Source organism: Ranitomeya imitator, chromosome 1 (genome assembly GCF_032444005.1).
Source record: "Ranitomeya imitator isolate aRanImi1 chromosome 1, aRanImi1.pri, whole genome shotgun sequence".
Taxonomy (NCBI): Eukaryota; Metazoa; Chordata; class Amphibia; order Anura; family Dendrobatidae; genus Ranitomeya; species Ranitomeya imitator.
The window spans coordinates 838,684,191-838,703,427 of NC_091282.1; the positions used below are offsets into that span (position 1 = coordinate 838,684,191).

General features: G+C 47.3%; 1 protein-coding gene across 20 annotated transcripts in view; it reads left to right on the top strand.

Annotated features, from left to right (window-relative positions):
- Positions 1-19,237, top strand: part of ADGRL3 (adhesion G protein-coupled receptor L3) — a 1,214,649-nt gene that overhangs the window by 814,582 nt on the left and 380,830 nt on the right. The gene's annotated exons all lie outside the window — the stretch shown is intronic.

The window sequence follows — 19,237 nt, forward strand, 5'->3', positions numbered from 1 at the left end:
AGAATCTCTATTGGCAGACATGGTGTTTCAGGGTATTGTCCTTCATCTGTGCAAAGTACGAGGTCTGACTTAGCTAGGTGAGAGGCTAAGAATGGGATCTGAGGGATAAGGTTTCTCCTTGTGGAGGGGGACATGAACCCCAGGATGGGGAGATTTTAAGTCTTAAGTCTTAATAACTTAAGTCTCCTCATACCTACACTGCACGAGGACTGGCTTAAAAAAACCCAGAACCAATTATTCACCTGCTGTTAATACGTTCAGATTTATGGAAACCCCAAAGTAAGTGCTCAATGTAGCGCACCAGATAACTGTTATCCAAAACATTATGTAAAATGTTCCTAACAAAAGCTTCAACTCAATCCACAGAAAAGTAAGTCCTTACTCAGGTCCGTCGTCTGTTAACGAAAATAAAGGGGGCTTCAACGTTATTGGTAGCATAAAGGCTCTGGAAAAGCTAAATGGCTCCTCACCCTTTATAAGAAATTCAGCAAATTCTGCACTCCCAAATTCAAATGCCCCCTCACTTCTGAGCCCCACAATATACCTAAACCACCTGAGTCCGTCCACATGTGTGGTATTTCTGAAGCAATGAGAGCCCGCCTAACTTACGGGTGCATGTCTCCAGAAGCCTGAGCTGGGCATAATGTACTGGTCACTATAAGGTACTGGCCACTATAGCATACTCGTCACATTGTCAGTTTGCAATTTTCACTTGGCAGTGTTCATTGCTGCTTGTTTCTGAAAACTCACTTAGAGTCAAAATCATCACTACACATGTAGATAAATTACCACAGGGGTATAATTTCCAAAATGGAGTCACTTGAGGGAGGGATTCTGCACTTCTAGCACTTAGGTGCTTTGTATATTGAGTCCACAAGCTATTCTAGGAAAATCTGTGCTCCAGGAGACAAATAACGCTCTGTTCCTCATATGGGGTAGTGCCATGTGCCATGTAGAAATTGTGGGATAAATTATGGTGCCATTTTTACCAACTTGTGAAAATGTAAAATCATGGGCTAAAACAACATTTTTGTGGTAAAAATGTAATAATTTTTTCTTCACTGCCCAATGGTATAAAATTCTGTGACACATCCATGGTGTCAATATGATCTAAACACGCATCCGAATGTGCTATGTTCGTGCAGAATTTGAGTTTGGCGAACATTTTACAAACTAGATAGCTCATCTCTAGTCCTTATGTATCTGAGAGGTCACATTAATAGAATTTCCAGCAATCTGTCTTACAAACCAGAAACAATATACATAGTGGGTACGGAAAGTATTCAGACCCCTTTAAATTTTTCACTCTTTGTTTCATTGCAGCCATTTGGTAAATTCAAAAAAGTTCATTTTTTCTCATTAATGTACACTCTGCACTCCATCCTGTCTGAAAAAAACAGAAATGTAGACATTTTTGCATATTTATTAACCCCTTTACCCCCAAGGGTGGTTTGCACGTTAATGACCGGGCCAATTTTTACAATTCTGACCACTGTCCCTTTATGAGGTTATAACTCTGGAACGCTTCAATGGATCCTGGTGATTCTGACATTGTTTTCTCGTGACATATTGTACTTCATGACAATGGTAAAAATTATTTGATAGTACCTGCGTTTATTTGTGAAAAAAACGGAAATTTGGCGAAAATTATGAAAATTTCGCAATTTTCCAACTTTGAATTTTTATGCAATTAAATCACAGAGATATGTCACACAAAATACTTAATAAATAACATTTCCCACATGTCTAGTTTACATCAGCACAATTTTGGAAACAAAATTTTTTTTTGTTAGGGAGTTATAAGGGTTAAAAGTTGACCAGCAATTTCTCATTTCTACAACACCATTTTATTTTAGGGACCACATCTCATTTGAAGTCATTTTGAGGGGTCTATATGATAGAAAATACCCAAGTGTGACACCATTCTAAAAACTACACCCCTCAAGGTGCTCAAAACCATATTCAAGAAGTTTATTAACCCTTCTGGTGCTTCACAGGAATTTTTTGAATGTTTAAATAAAAATGAACATTTAACTTTTTTTCACAAAAAATTTAATTCAGCTCCAATTTGTTTTATTTTACCAAGGGTAACAGGAGAAAATGGACCCCAAACATTATTGTACAATTTGTCCTGAGTATGCCAATACCCCACATGTGGGGGTAAACCACTGTTTGGGCGCATGGCAGAGCTCGGAAGCGAAGGAGTGCCATTTGACTTTCAATGCAAAATTGACTGGAATTGAGATGGGACGCCATGTTTCGTTTGGTGAGCCCCTGATGTGGCTAAACATTGAAACCCCCCACAAGTGACACCATTTTGGAAAGTAGACCCCCTAAGGAACTTATCTAGAGGTGTGGTCAGCACTTTGACCCACCAAGTGCTTCACAGAAGTTTATAATGTAGAACCGTAAAAATAAAAAATCATATTTTTTCACAAAAATTATCTTTTTGCCCCCAATTTTTTATTTTCCCAAGGGTAAGAGAAGAAATTGGACCCCAAAAGTTGTTGTACAATTTGTCCTGAGTACGCTGATACCCCATATGTGGGGGTAAACCACTGTTTGGGTGGATGGGAGAGCTCGGAAGGGAAGGAGCGCCGTTTGACTTTTCAAAGCAAAATTGACAGGAATTGAGATGGGACGCCATGTTGCGTTTGAAGAGCCACTGATGTGCCTAAACATTGAAACCCCCCACAAATGACACCATTTTGGAAAGTAGACCCCCTAAGGAACTTATCTAGAGGTGTGGTGAGCACTTTGACCCACCAAGTGCTTCACAGAAGTTTATAATGCAGAGCCGTAAAAATAAAACAAAATTTTTTTCCCACAAAAATTATTTTTTTAGCCCCCAGTTTTGTATTTTCCTGAGGGTAACAGGAGAAATTGGACCCCAAAATTTGTTGCCCAATTTGTCCTGAGTGCGATGATACACCATATGTGGGGGGAACCACTGTTTGGGCACATGGGAGGGCTCAGAAGGGAAGGAGTGCCATTTGAATGCAGACTTAGATGGAATGGTCTGCAGGTGTCACATTGCGTTTGCAGAGCCCCTAATGTACCTAAACAGTAGAAACCCCCCACAAGTGACACCATTTTGGAAAGTAGACCCCCTTAGGAACTTATCTAGATGTGTGCTGAGCGCTTTGACCCACCAAGGGCTTCACAGAAGTTTATAATGGAGAGCCGTAAAAATAAAACAAAAATTTTTTCCCACAAAAATTATTTTTTAGCCCCCAGTTTTGTATTTTCCCGAGGGTAACAGGAGAAATTCGACCCCACAATTTGTTGTCCAATTTGTCCTGAGTGCGCTGATACCCCATATGTGGGGGGGAACCACTGTTTGGGCGCATGGGAGGGCTCGGAAGGGAAGGAGCTCCATTTGGAATGAGGACTTAGATGGAATGGTCTGCAGGTGTCACATTGCATTTGCAGAGCCCCTAATGTATCTAAACAGTAGAAACCTCCCACAAGTGACACCATTTTGGAAACTAGACCCCCTAAGGAACTCATCTAGATGTGTTGTGATAGCTTTGAACCCCCAAGTGTTTCACTACAGTTTGTAACGCAGAGCCGTGAAAATTAAAAAAAAAAATCTTTCCCCCCAAAATTATTTTTTAGCCCCCAGTTTTGTATTTTCCCGAGGGTAAGAGGAGAAATTCGACCCCAAAAGTTGTTGTCCAATTTGTCCTGAGTACGCTGATACCCCGTATGTTGGGGGAAACCACCGTTTGAGCGCATGGCAGAGCTCGGAAGGGAAGGAGCGCCATTTGGAATGCAGACTTAGATGGAATGGTCTGCAGACGTCACATTGCGTTTGCAGAACCCCTAATGTACCTAAACAGTAGAAACCCCCCACAAGTGACCCCATATTGGAAACTAGACCCCCCAGGGAACTAATCTAGATGTGTTGTGAGAACTTTGAACCCCCAAGTGTTTCACTACAGTTTATAACGCAGAGCCGTGAAAATAAAAAATCTTTTTTTTTCCCACAAAAAATATGTTTTAGCCCCGAGTTTTGTATTTTCCCAAGGGTAACAGGAGAAATTGGACCCCAAAAGTTGTTGTCCTATTTGTCCTGAGTACGCTGATACCCCATATGTTGGGGTAAACCCCTGTTTGGGCACACAGGAGAGCTCGGAAGGGAAGAAGCACTGTTTTACTTTTTCAACGCAGAATTGGCTGGAATTGAGATCGGACGCCATGTCGCGTTTGGAGAGCCCCTGATGTGCCTAAACAGTGGAAACCCCCCAATTATAACTGAAACCCTAATCCAAACACATCCCTAACCCTAATCCCAACAGTAACCCTAACCACACCTCTAACCCTGACACACCCCTAACCCTAATCCCAACCCTATTCCCAACCGTAAATGTAATCTAAACCCTAACTGTAACTTTAGCCCCAACCCAAACTGTAGCCCTAGCCCTAGCCCTAGCCCTAACCCTAACCCTAGCCCTAACCCTAGCCCTAACCCTAGCCCTAACCCTAGCCCTAACCCTAACCCTAACCCTAGCCCTAACCCTAGCCCTAACCCTAGCCCTAACCCTAGCCCTAGCCCTAACCCTAGCCCTAACCCTAGCCCTAACCCTAGCCCTAACCCTAACCCTAACCCTAGCCCTAACCCTAACCCTAACCCTAACCCTAGCCCTAAACCTAACCCTAACCCTAGCCCTAACCCTAGCCCTAGCCCTAACCCTAGCCCTAACTCTAACCCTAGCCCTAATGGGAAAATGGAAATAAATAAATTTTTTAAATTTTTCCCTAACTAAGGGGGTGATGAAGGGGGTTTGATTTACTTTTATAGCGGGTTTTTTAGCGGATTTTTATGATTGGCAGCCGTCACACACTGAAAGACGCTTTTTATTGCAAAAAGTATTTTTTGCGTTACCACATTTTGAGAGCTATAATTTTTCTATATTTTGGTCCACAGAGTCATGTGAGGTCTTGTTTTTTGCGGGACGAGTTGATGTTTTTATTGGTAACATTTTCGGGCACGTGACATTTTTTGATCGCTTTTTATTCCGATTTTTGTGAGGCAGAATGACCAAAAACCAGCTATTCATGAATTTCTTTTGGGGGAGGCGTTTATACCGTTCCGCGTTTGGTAAAATTGATGAAGCAGTTTTATTCTTCGGGTCAGTACGATTACAGCGATACCTCATTTATATCATTTTTTTATGTTTTGGCGCTTTTATACGATAAAAACTATTTTATAGAAAAAATAATTATTTTTGCATCACTTTATTCTCAGGACTATAACTTTTTTATTTTTTTGCTGATGATGCTGTATGGCGGCTCGTTTTTTGCGGAACAAGATGACGCTTTCAGCGGTACCATGGTTAGTTATATCTGTCTTTTTGATCGCGTGTTATTCCACTTTTTGTTCGGCGGTATGATAATAAAGCGTTGTTTTTTGCCTCGTTTTTTTTTTTTTTTTCTTACGGTGTTTACTGAAGGGGTTAACTAGTGGGCCAGTTTTATAGGTCGGGCCGTTACGGACGCGGCGATACTAAATATGTGTACTTTTATTGTTTTTTTTTTATTATTTAGATAAAGAAATGTATTTATGGGAATAATATTTTTTTTTTTTTTCATTATTTTGGAATATTTTTTTTTATTTTTTTTACACATTTGAAATTTTTTTTTTTTACTTTTTTACTTTGTCCCAGGGGAGGACATCACAGATCAGTGATCTGACAGTTTGCACAGCACTCTGTCAGATCACTGATCTGATAGGAGTGCAGGCTGCTTCACAGTGCCTGCTCTGAGCAGGCTCTGTGAAGCCACCTCCCTCCCTGCAGGACCCGGATCCGCGGCCATCTTGGATCCGGGGCTGGAGGGAGCAGGGAGGGAGGTGAGACCCTCGCAGCAACGTGATCACATCGCGTTGCTGCGGGGGGCTCAGGGAAGCCCGCAGGGAGCCCCCTCCCTGCGCGGTGCTTCCCTGTACCGCCGGCACATCGCGATCATCTTTGATCGCGGTGTGCCGGGGGTTAATGTGCCGGGGGCGGTCCGTGACCGCTCCTGGCACATAGTGCCGGATGTCAGCTGCGATAAACAGCTGACACCCGGCCGCGATCGGCGGCGCTCCCCCCGTGAGCGCTGCCGATCGCATATGACGTACTATTGCGTCCTTGGGAAGTAAAGCCCACCCCACATGGACGCAATAGTACGTCTAATGGCAGAAAGGGGTTAAAAAAGAAAAGCCCTCCATTGTGGCTCACATACCTTACTTGTTTCCCCCATTCTGGGCCCCATATCCTAATGATGTCCTCCATTGTTGCCCTATTGTACTAATTATGTGCCCACTGTGGTCTTCTTCAAATAGCTGTTAAAAAAAGCAATTATGCTGTTCACCCCCTTCCCATTACAAGCTGCATTCACTTATACACTTTCTTCTTCATCATCATCAGCATCTTTGACATCAACTTCTTCTTCACCTTACTCATCTTCTTCATCTTCTACCTATTTTTTTTTGTTACATTCTTCATATTCTTTTTATTTAACTATTATTCTTCTTCATATTCTACTTCTTCATCTTATTCTTATTTGTGACAGGCATTCCTGTAGTTGTTATCTATAAAAGTTTGAAGATTACACCTTCCGTTCTGCCTGTCACAAAAGAGTTACATTTGTCCGCGTTCAGTTTGGCCTGCAGCATCAGGCTTTATCCAGAGGCACCACGAGGAGGAACGGACTCACCCCCATACACTGCTTAGTCTTCTTCTGCTCATAATTTAGATAATATGTTTTGCTCTGATATTAAGTGTTATGCTTAATATTCTTCTGCTCTTTGTTCTGCAGCCTCTTGTTCTTCTGCTTCTCGGTCTTCCATGTCGTCGTCTCCAGGGCCGTCGTCTCCGGAGTCGTCGTCGTCGTCATCGGGGTGGTCTTCAGGGTCATCGTCTCCAGGGTCGTCGTCATCTCAGTGGTTGTTGTCTCTGGTGTCGTCGTCATCTTAGGGGTGGTCTTCCGGGTCATCGTCTTTAGGGTCTTGAACTTGGAAATGTAGCAGAAGGTACAAGAAGGCTGAGAAAATGCCGAGAACCAGCTGATGGAACTGGAACTCGGATGGGTAGCCGAAGGTCCAAGAGCCAATGGAACTACCGAGGACTAGCTGACGTTACTGGAACACGGTTACTAAGCAGGAGGTACCCGTGCCTGAAAGCACTACCAAGGACCACCTGACGTTGGTGGAACTCGGATACCCAGAAGGAGGCACCTAAGCCAAAGGCTCTGCCCGGAACCAGCTGACGGTACTGGAACCAGGATGGGGAGCAGAAGGTACAAGAGCAGAAGACACTGCCGAGAACCAGCTGACGGTACTGGAACCCGGATGCGTTGGCCAAGTGTGCAAGAGCCAATGGCACGACCGAGGACCAGCTGACGGTGTTGGAACCTGGTTACTAAGCAGGAGGTACCTGTGCTAAAAAGCACTACCAAGGACCGCCTGACGTTGGCGGAACTCGGATACCCTGAAGGAGGCACCTAAGCCAAAGGCTCTGCCCGGAACCAGCTGACGGTGCTGGAACCAGGATGTGGAGCAGAAGTTCCACAGGAGAAGAGAGAACAGCTAGGCCGCGAGGCTGCCGCAGTTACCGAACACCAACAGTCCTACAGGGGGAGCTTTGGCCTACTGGCACTACAGAACCAGCCTTGATTGCCACTTCCCACAGCCCACATAGGAAGCTCCTAAACTGGAGGCACCATGGAGTTGGCTAACCCGACCGCAACACGACGGGACAACGTATAGGCGTGTAAGTGACCTTGACACTACCCGGAACCAGCTGACGGTGCTGGAACCAGGCTGGGCAGGAGGGAGTACCCGTGACAAAGACACTGCCGAGAACCAGCTGATGGAACTGGAACCCGGATGCATTGGCCAAGTGTGCAAGAGCCAATGGCACGACCGAGGACCAGCTGACGATACTGGAACCCGGTTACTAAGCAGGAGGTACCCGTGCTAAAAAGCACTACCAAGGACCGCCTGACGTTGGCGGAACTCGAATACCCTGAATGAGGCACCTAAGCCAAAGGCTCTGCCCGGAACCAGCTGACGGTGCTGGAACCAGGATGGGGAGCAGAAGGTCCACAGGAGAAGAGAGAACAGCTAGGCTGCGAGGCTGCCGCAGTTACCGAACACCAACAGTCCTACAGGGGGAGCTTGGCCTACTGGCACTACAGAACCAGGCTCTGCCCGGAACCAGCTGACGGTGCTGGAACCGGACCTATAGGATGTGGACCTATTCAAGATTGTCTTCCTAAGGCCCCAACTAGCGGTGTTGGAGCAAAGGGTCAGCAGGGGGAGCAGAGTGTAGGCCGAAGCCTGCACTGGAGGCAGCTTTGTGTCTGCGTGGCATTTGCAGGACACATTGCCGGCTACACAGCAGGGGAACAGCTGGCGTTGCTGAACCCCACTGACACATTGGCGGGTGTTTTGCTCTGTGCAGCCAGCACTTCCGGGCACCAACTGGTGGTGTTAGAGCCCAGGGTCTGCAGGATGAGCAGAGTGAATTTCAAAGGTTAACTTTAACCCCCCCGCAGGTGTCACAAACTAGAAGAGCCACACCTTGTGCAGCAGTAATGCTGCACAAGTAAAAGGTTGCTCTTTAAATTTTGCTCCATGCTGAATGAAACACGTATACAATTTAGCCCCTTATACAGTCAAACTGTCTTGGAGGCGTGACTTGCCTTCTTAATGAGATGTGTTGTGAATTCTGTGATCAAGCTCCCTCCTGTGGTCACGAGTGGTACTGCGGCTTCTGAGTTTCCTTCCTCAGGTGATGAGGTTAAGTCGTTAGGTGCTGCTCTATTTAACTCCACCTAGTGCTTTGATCCTGGCCTCCAGTCAATGTTCTAGTATTGGTCTTGCTTCCTCCTGGATCGTTCCTGTGGCCAGTCTGCTCAGCATAAGCTAAGTTCTGCTTGTGTTACTTTGTTGCTATATTTTCTGTCCAGCTAGCTTTTTTGGTTTTGCTTGCTTGCTGGAAGCTCTGAGACGCAGAGGGAGCACCTCCGTACCGTTAGTCGGTGCGGAGGGTCTTTTTGCCCCTCTGCGTGGTTGTTTGTAGGTTTTTGTGTTGACCGCAAAGCTATCTTTCCTATCCTCGGTCTATTCAGTAAGTCGGGCCTCACTTTGCTAAATCTATTTCATCTCTGTGTTTGTATTTTCATCTTACTCACAGTCATTATATGTGGGGGGCTGCCTTTTCCTTTGGGGAATTTCTCTGAGGCAAGGTAGGCTTATTTTTCTATCTTCAGGACTGGCTAGTTTCTCAGGCTGTGCCGAGTTGCATAGGGAGCGTTAGGCGCAATCCACGGCTACCTCTAGTGTGGTTTGATAGGTTTAGGAATTGCGGTCAGCAGAGTTTCCACGTCTCAGAGCTCGTCCTATGTTTTGTGGTTTTTGTCAGGTCACTTGTGTGCTCTGAACTTCAAGGTCCATTGTGGTTCTGAATTACCTATTCATAACAGTACTGGAGGCCAAGAGTACTATGCTTCTCAATAGAGGGAAAAAAGAAGTTCTGAGACCATTTTTTTTTCTTTGCACTGTGTTTTGCCTTTTTTTTCCCCTAGACATTTGGGTGGTTCAGGACACAGGTGTGGTGATGGACATTAAAGGTCTGTCTTCATGTGTGGATCTTCTCACTGCAAGAGTACAAAATATTCAAGACTTTGTGGCTCAGAATTCTATGTTAGAACCAAGAATTCCTATTCCTGATTTGTTTTCTGGAGATAGAGCTAAATTTCTGGGTTTCAAAAATAATTGCAAACTGTTTTTGGCGTTGAAACCTCGCTCCTCTGGTGACCCAGTTCAACAAGTTAAGATCATTATTTCTTTATTACGTGGCGACCCTCAAGACTGGGCATTTTCCCTTGCGCCAGGAGATCCTGCATTATGTAATATTGATGCGTTTTTTCTGGCGCTCGGATTACTGTACGATGAACCTAATTCAGTGGATCAGGCAGAGAAAAATTTGCTGGCTCTGTGTCAGGGTCAGGATGAGATAGAGATTTATTGTCAGAAGTTTAGAAAGTGGTCTGTGCTCACTCAATGGAATGAATGTGCTTTGGCAGCAATCTTCAGAAAGGGTCTCTCTGAAGCCCTTAAGGATGTCATGGTGGGATTTCCTATGCCTGCTGGTCTGAATGAGTCTATGTCTCTGGCCATTCAGAGCGGTCGACGATTGCGTGAACGTAAATCTGTGCACCATTTGGCGGTATTATCTGAGCATAAACCTGAGCCTATGCAGTGCGATGGGACTTTGACCAGAGCTGAAAGGCAAGAACACAGACGTCAGAATGGGCTGTGTTTCTACTGTGGTGATTCCACTCATGCTATCTCCAATTGTCCTAAACGCACTAAGCGGTTCGCTAAGTCTGCCACCATTGGTATGGTACAGTCGAAATTTCTTTTGTCCGTTACTTTGATCTGCTCTTTGTCTTCCTATTCTGTCATGGCATTTGTGGATTCAGGCGCTGCCCTGAATTTGATGGACTTGGAGTTTGCTAGGCGCTGTGGGTTTGTCTTGGAGCCCTTGCAGTGTCTTATTCCATTGAGAGGAATTGATGCTACGCCTTTGGCCAAGAATAAGCCTCAGTATTGGACCCAGCTGACCATGTGCATGGCTCCTGCGCACCAGGAGGATATTCGCTTTCTGGTGTTGCAAAATCTGCATGATGTGGTCGTGTTGGGGTTGCCATGGCTACAAGTCCATAACCCAGTATTAGATTGGAAATCAATGTCTGTGTCCAGCTGGGGTTGTCAGGGGGTACATGGTGATGTTCCATTTCTGTCTATCTCATCATCCACCCCTTCTGAGGTCCCAGAGTTCTTGTCTGATTACCGGGATGTATTCGATGAGCCCAAGTCCAATGCCCTACCTTCGCATAGGGATTGTGATTGTGCTATCGAGTTGATTCCTGGTAATAAGTTTCCTAAGGGTCGACTGTTTAATTTATCTGTACCTGAGCACGCCGCTATGCGGAGTTACGTAAAAGAATCCTTGGAGAAGGGTCATATTCGGCCGTCGTCATCGCCATTGGGAGCAGGGTTTTTTTTTTGTGGCCAAGAAGGATGGTTCGCTGAGACCTTGTATTGATTACCGCCTTCTAAATAAAATCACGGTCAAATTTCAGTACCCCTTGCCGCTGCTATCTGATTTGTTTGCTCGGATTAAGGGGGCTAGTTGGTTCACCAAGATAGATCTTCGTGGTGCATATAATCTTGTGCGTATTAAACGGGGCGATGAATGGAAAACTGCATTTAATACGCCCGAGGGCCATTTTGAGTACCTAGTTATGCCATTCGGACTTGCCAATGCTCCATCAGTATTTCAGTCCTTTATGCATGACATCTTCCGAGAGTACCTGGATAAATTCCTGATTGTATACTTGGATGATATTTTGGTCTTCTCGGATGATTGGGAGTCTCATGTGAAGCAGGTCAGAATGGTGTTTCAGGTCCTGCGTGCTAATTCTTTGTTTGTGAAGGGATCAAAGTGTCTCTTTGGTGTTCAGAAGGTTCCATTTTTGGGGTTCATTTTTTCCCCTTCTACCATTGAGATGGACCCTGTTAAGGTCCAGGCCATTTATGATTGGACTCAGCCGACATCTCTGAAGAGTCTGCAAAAGTTCCTTGGCTTTGCTAATTTTTATCGTCGCTTCATCTGTAATTTTTCTAGTATTGCTAAACCATTGACCGATTTGACCAAGAAGGGTGCTGATGTGGTCAATTGGTCTTCTGCTGCTGTGGAAGCTTTTCAAGAGTTAAAGCGTCGTTTTTCTTCTGCCCCTGTGTTGTGTCAACCAGATGTTTCGCTTCCGTTCCAGGTTGAGGTTGATGCTTCTGAAATTGGAGCGGGGGCTGTTTTGTCGCAAAGAGGTGCTGATTGCTCGGTGATGAAGCCATGCGCCTTCTTTTCCAGGAAGTTTTCGCCTGCTGAGCGAAATTATGATGTTGGCAATCGAGAGTTGCTGGCCATGAAGTGGGCATTCGAGGAGTGGCGTCATTGGCTTGAAGGAGCTAAGCATCGCGTGGTGGTCTTGACTGATCACAAGAACTTGACTTATCTCGAGTCTGCCAAACGGTTGAATCCTAGACAGGCTCGTTGGTCGCTGTTTTTCTCCCATTTTAACTTTGTGGTTTCGTACCTTCCGGGCTCTAAAAATGTGAAGGCGGATGCCCTGTCTAGGAGTTTTGTGCCCGACTCTCCGGGTTTGCCTGAGTCGGCGGGTATTCTCACAGAGGGAGTAATTGTGTCTGCCATCTCCCCTGATTTGCGGCGGGTGCTGCAAAAATTTCAGGCTAATAAACCTGATCGTTACCCAGCAGAGAAACTGTTTGTCCCTGATAGGTGGACGAATAAAGTTATCTCTGAGGTTCATTGTTCGGTGTTGGCTGGTCATCCTGGAATCTTTGGTACCAGAGATTTGGTGGCTAGATCCTTTTGGTGGCCGTCTCTGTCGCGGGATGTGCGTTCTTTTGTGCAGTCCTGTGGGATTTGTGCTCGGGCTAAGCCCTGCTGTTCTCGTGCCAGTGGGTTGCTTTTGCCCTTGCCGATCCCGAAGAGGCCTTGGACACATATCTCTATGGATTTTATTTCGGATCTCCCCGTCTCTCAAAAGATGTCGGTCATTTGGGTAGTTTGTGATCGCTTCTCTAAGATGATCCATTTGGTACCCTTGTCTAAATTACCTTCCTCCTCTGATTTGGTGCCATTGTTCTTCCAGCATGTGGTTCGTTTAAATGGCATTCCAGAGAACATAGTTTCTGACAGAGGTTCCCAGTTTGTTTCGAGGTTTTGGCGAGCCTTTTGTGCTAGGATGGGCATTGATTTGTCTTTTTCCTCGGCTTTCCATCCTCAGACAAATGGCCAGACTGAACGAATCAATCAGACCTTGGAAACATATCTGACATGTTTTGTTTCTGCTGATCAGGATGATTGGGTGTCCTTTTTGCCGTTGGCTCAGTTCGCTCTTAATAATCGGGCCAGCTCGGCTACCTTGGTTTCACCGTTTTTCTGCAATTCTGGGTTCCATCCTCGTTTCTCTTCAGGGCAGGTTGAGTCTTCGGACTGTCCTGGTGTGGATACTGTGGTGGACAGGTTGCAGCGGATTTGGACTCATGTAGTGGACAATTTGAACTTGTCCCAGGAGAAGGCTCAACGTTTCGCTAATCGCAGACGCTGTGTGGGTCCCCGACTTCGTGTTGGGGATTTGGTTTGGTTGTCATCTCGTTATATTCCTATGAAGGTTTCCTCTCCTAAGTTTAAGCCTCGTTTCATTGGTCCGTATAGGATTTCTGAGGTTCTTAATCCTGTGTCTTTTCGTTTGACCCTTCCAGATTCTTTTTCCATCCATAACGTATTCCGTAGGTCATTGTTGCGGAGATACGTGGCGCCTGTGGTTCCATCTGTTGATCCTCCTGCCCCGGTTTTGGTGGAGGGGGAGTTGGAGTATATAGTGGAGAAGATTTTGGATTCTTGTGTTTCGAGACGGAAACTCCAGTATCTGGTTAAGTGGAAGGGTTATGGTCAGGAAGATAATTCCTGGGTCTTTGCCTCTGATGTCCATGCTGCTGATCTTGTTCGTGCCTTTCATATGGCTCATCCTGGTCGGCCTGGGGGCTCTGGTGAGGGTTCGGTGACCCCTCCTCAAGGGGGGGGTACTGTTGTGAATTCTGTGATCAAGCTCCCTCCTGTGGTCACGAGTGGTACTGCGGCTTCTGAGTTTCCTTCCTCAGGTGATGAGGTTAAGTCGTTAGGTGCTGCTCTATTTAACTCCACCTAGTGCTTTGATCCTGGCCTCCAGTCAATGTTCTAGTATTGGTCTTGCTTCCTCCTGGATCGTTCCTGTGGCCAGTCTGCTCAGCATAAGCTAAGTTCTGCTTGTGTTACTTTGTTGCTATATTTTCTGTCCAGCTTGCTTTTTTGGTTTTGCTTGCTTGCTGGAAGCTCTGAGACGCAGAGGGAGCACCTCCGTACCGTTAGTCGGTGCGGAGGGTCTTTTTGCCCCTCTGCGTGGTTGTTTGTAGGTTTTTGTGTTGACCGCAAAGCTATCTTTCCTATCCTCGGTCTATTCAGTAAGTCGGGCCTCACTTTGCTAAATCTATTTCATCTCTGTGTTTGTATTTTCATCTTACTCACAGTCATTATATGTGGGGGGCTGCCTTTTCCTTTGGGGAATTTCTCTGAGGCAAGGTAGGCTTATTTTTCTATCTTCAGGACTAGCTAGTTTCTCAGGCTGTGCCGAGTTGCATAGGGAGCGTTAGGCGCAATCCACGGCTACCTCTAGTGTGGTTTGATAGGTTTAGGAATTGCGGTCAGCAGAGTTTCCACGTCTCAGAGCTCGTCCTATGTTTTGTGGTTTTTGTCAGGTCACTTGTGTGCTCTGAACTTCAAGGTCCATTGTGGTTCTGAATTACCTATTCATAACAGAGATGCAGCACAGCTGTCAAAATCCCACCTTGGTGCTGGGCGCAGCCTCCTGAGCGTCGTGATTTGCTGTACAGGAGTCTGCGCTGTTGTGTTATCCCTTGGCCATGCGCTGTTAGCGCTGCCCGTCTTCTGACCTCATTTCATGTCGGCTGATGCGGTTAGCGATGCCCATGAATCCCAGCCCCGCAGTGTCTTTTCATTACGTCACACTGCGGGGCTGGGATTCATGGCCTTGCGCAGTAAATATGTTCGCCTCTCACACATGTCCTTACACCTGCTTCAGACTGGGCGGCGTCAGCTGATCCCTTATCGCATGCCACGGCCATGATGCCACACAGTCTGAAGAAGGCGGAAGGAGATGAGTGAAGACAGGCGAAGATATGCACTGCTCATGCCCATCAATCACACCCTTGCAGTCAAAATAAATAAGACACCGAGGGACGTTGTGTCGGGCAGGCCGGACGCACAGGCGCAGCCAACCAATGATGTCAGAAGATGGGCAGCGCTACCAAGGGGGTTGCTGCGTGTCATTACAAAGGAAAGTCACACCTCAGTGACCGGTTTAATGGTCTCAGGGGACACATTTTTTACGTGTTGAGTTCGACGTGTGCAAGGAGAATAAGTTAATGAGCCACCTTGTACAAATGCAGCATTACTGCTGTACAAGGTGGCTGATATACATACAAACGCCTGGGGGGGACAGGTTCCCTTTAATTTCAGTTCAGGTGTCCTCATGGCATTTGCAGGACACGTTGCTGGCTAGACAGCAGGGGAACAGCTGGCGTTGCTGAACCCCACTGACACATTGGCGGGTGTTTTGCTCTGTGCAGCCAGCACTTCCGGGCACCAACTGGCGGTGTTAGAGCCCAGGGTCAGCAGGAGGAGGAGAGGAGCAGAGTGTAGGAAGAAGCCTGCACTGGCGGCAACTTTAGGTCTGTTGTGTCTGTGTGGCGTTTGCAGGACACGTTGCCAGCTACACAGCAGGGGAACAGCTGGCATTGCTGAACCTCACTGACACATTGGCGGGTGTTTTTCTCTGTGCAGCTAGCACTTCTGGGCACCAACTGGCGGTGTTAGAGCCCAGGGTCAGCAGGAGGAGGAGAGGAGCAGAGTGTAGGCCGAAGCCTGCACTGTCGGCAGCTTTAGGTCTGTTGTGTCTGCGTGGCGTTTGCAGGACATGTTGCCAGCTACACAGCAGGGGAACAGCTGGCGTTGCTGAACCCCACTGACACATTGGCGGGTGTTTTTCTCTGTGCAGCCACCACTTCCGGGCACCAACTGGCGGTGTTAGAGCCCAGGGACAGCAGGAGGAGCTGAGTGTAGGCCGAAGCCTGCACTGGAGCAAGTTGAAAGGGAACCTTTAACCCCCCCCCAGGCGTTTGTTGCTGAAAGAGCCATCTTGTACAGCACTAATGCTGCAAAAGGAAAAGGTGGCTCTCTTAATTATGCTCCTTGCAAACGCTGAACTAGACAATTATGAAATGTGTCCCCTCACACCGTAAAACCGTCCAGGAGGTGGGACTTTCCTTTGTAACGTGATGCAGCACAGCCGTCATTCCTACCCCCTTGGTGCCATGTGACGCCTCCTCAGCATTGTTTGAATCTGTCCCGGAGCCTGCGCTGTAATGCTATCCCTTGGCCATGCACACTTAGCGCTGCCCGTCTTCTGACATCATTTGGTGTCAGGCTGGCTGCTCCTGTGCGTCCACACTGCCCGAGATCCCACCTCGCAGTGTCGTCTAATGTAATCCCACTGCGGGCCTGGGATCCATGGGCATGCGCAGTGCATATCCTCGCCTCTCACTCCCCTCCTTCCAGCTTCTTCAGACTGTGTGGCGTCACGGCCGTGGCATGCTATTAGGGATCAGCTGACAACGCACAGTCTGAAGAGGCCGGAAGGAGGGGAGTGAGAGGCGAGGATATGCACTGCGCATGCCCACGGATCCCAGGCCCGCAGTGGGATTACATTAGATGACACTGCGAGGTGGGATCTCGGGCAGCGTGGCCGCACAGGCGCAGCCAGCCTGACACCAAATGATATCAGAAGACGGGCAGCTCTAACTGTGCATGTCCAAGGGAAAATATAACAGCGCAGGGTCCGTGACAGAATCAAACAATGCTGAGGAGGCGGCACACGGAGCCAAGGGGGTAGGAATGACGGCTGTGCTTCGTCACATAACAAAGGAAAGTCCCACCTCCAGGACGGTTTAACGGTGTGAGGAGACACATTTCATAAGTGTTAGGTTCAGCGTGTGCAAGGAGCACAACGAAAATAGGCACCTTTTCCTTGTGCAGCATTACTGCTGCACAAGGTGGTTCTTTCAGTAACAAACGCCTGGGGGGGACAGGTTCCCTTAAATTTTAGTTGTGCCAGCGTGGCGGTTGCATGACACGTTGCCGGATACACAGCAGGGGAGCAGCAGGCGTGACTGAACCCCACTAACACATTGGCGAGGCGTTTGGCTCTGTGCAAAAAGCACTTCCGGGCAGCAACCAGCAGTGTTGGAGCCCAGGGACAGCAGGAGGAGCAGAGTGTAGGCCGAAGCCTGCACTGTAGGCATGTAAATGTCTGTTAGTGTGCCAGCGTGGCGGTCGCATGACTGTTATGCTGTGCTATCAGGCAACACAGTGTGCAGTAATCAGCGCACATACAGTGATATGGCAATAACCCAAAAACAATAGAACAAGCTCTGAGACGTGGAATCTCTGCAGACTGCAATACCTGAACCTATCCTCACACAACTAAAAGCAGCAGTGGATTGCGCCTAACACTACCTATGCAACTCGGCACTGCCTGAGGAGCTGACTAGCCGGAAGATAGAAATACAAGCCTGACTTGCCTCAGAGAAATACCCCAAAGGAATAGGCAGCCCCCCACATATAATGACTGTTAGCAAGATGAAAAGACAAAACGTAGGAATGAAATAGATTCAGCAAAGTGAGGCCCGATATTCTAGACAGAGCGAGGATAGCAAAGAGAACTATGCAGTCTACAAAAAACCCTAAAGCAAAACCACGCAAAGGGAGGCAAAAAGACCCACCGTGCCGAACTAACGGCACGGCGGTGCACCCTTTGCGTCTCAGAGCTTCCAGCAAAAGAGAATAGCACAGCTGGACAGAAAAAACGGAAACAAAAACAAAGTAACACTTATCTAGCAGAGCAGCAGGCCACAGGAAAGATGCAGTAGCTCAGATCCAACACTGGAACATTGACAAGGAGCAAGGAAGACAGACTCAGGTGGAGTTAAATAGCAAGGCAGCCAACGAGCTCACCAAAACACCTGAGGGAGGAAGCCCAGAGGCTGCAATACCACTTGTGACCACAGGAGTGAATTCAGCCACAGAATTCACAACAGTACCCCCCCCTTGAGGAGGGGTCACCGAACCCTCACCAGAACCCCCAGGCCGACCAGGATGAGCCACATGAAAGGCACGAACAAGATCTGGGGCATGGACATCAGAGGCAAAAACCCAGGAATTATCCTCCTGAGCATAACCCTTCCATTTGACCAGATACTGGAGTTTCCGTCTAGAGACACGAGAATCCAAAATTTTCTCCACAATATACTCCAATTCCCCCTCCACCAAAACAGGGGCAGGAGGCTCCACAGATGGAACCATAGGTGCCACGTATCTTCTCAACAACGACCTATGGAATACATTATGTATGGAAAAGGAGTCTGGGAGGGTCAGACGAAAAGACACCGGATTGAGAATCTCAGAAATCCTATACGGACCAATAAAACGAGGTTTAAATTTAGGAGAGGAAACCTTCATTGGAATATGACGAGAAGATAACCAAACCAGATCCCCAACACGAAGTCGGGGACCCACACGGCGTCTACGATTAGCGAAAAGCTGAGCCTTCTCCTGGGACAAGGTCAAATTGTCCACTACCTGAGTCCAGATCTGCTGCAACCTGTCCACCACAGAATCCACACCAGGACAGTCCGAAGACTCAACCTGTCCTGAAGAGAAACGAGGATGGAACCCAGAATTGCAGAAAAATGGAGAGACCAAGGTAGCCGAGCTGGCCCGATTATTAAGGGCGAACTCAGCCAACGGCAAAAATGACACCCAATCATCCTGGTCAGCAGAAACAAAACATCTCAGATATGTTTCCAAGGTCTGATTGGTTCGTTCGGTCTGGCCATTAGTCTGAGGATGGAAGGCCGAGGAAAAAGATAGGTCAATGCCCATCCTACCACAAAAGGCTCGCCAGAACCTCGAGACAAACTGGGAACCTCTGTCAGAAACAATATTCTCAGGAATGCCATGCAAACGAACCACATGCTGGAAGAACAAAGGCACCAAATCAGAGGAGGAAGGCAATTTAACCAAGGGCACCAGATGGACCATTTTAGAAAAGCGATCACAGACCACCCAAATGACCGACATCTTTTGAGAAACGGGAAGGTCAGAAATGAAATCCATCGAAATATGTGTCCAAGGCCTCTTCGGGACCGGCAAGGGCAAAAGCAACCCACTGGCACGTGAACAGCAGGGCTTAGCCCTAGCACAAATCCCACAGGACTGCACAAAAGCATGCACATCCCGTGACAGAGATGGCCACCAGAAGGATCTAGCCACTAACTCTCTGGTACCAAAGATTCCTGGATGACCAGCCAGCACCGAACAATGAAGTTCAGAGATAACTTTACTAGTCCACCTATCAGGGACGAACAGTTTCTCGGCCGGACAACGATCAGGTTTATTAGCCTGAAATTTCTGCAACACTCTCCGCAAATCAGGAGAGATGGCAGACACAATGACTCCTTCCTTGAGGATACTCGCCGGCT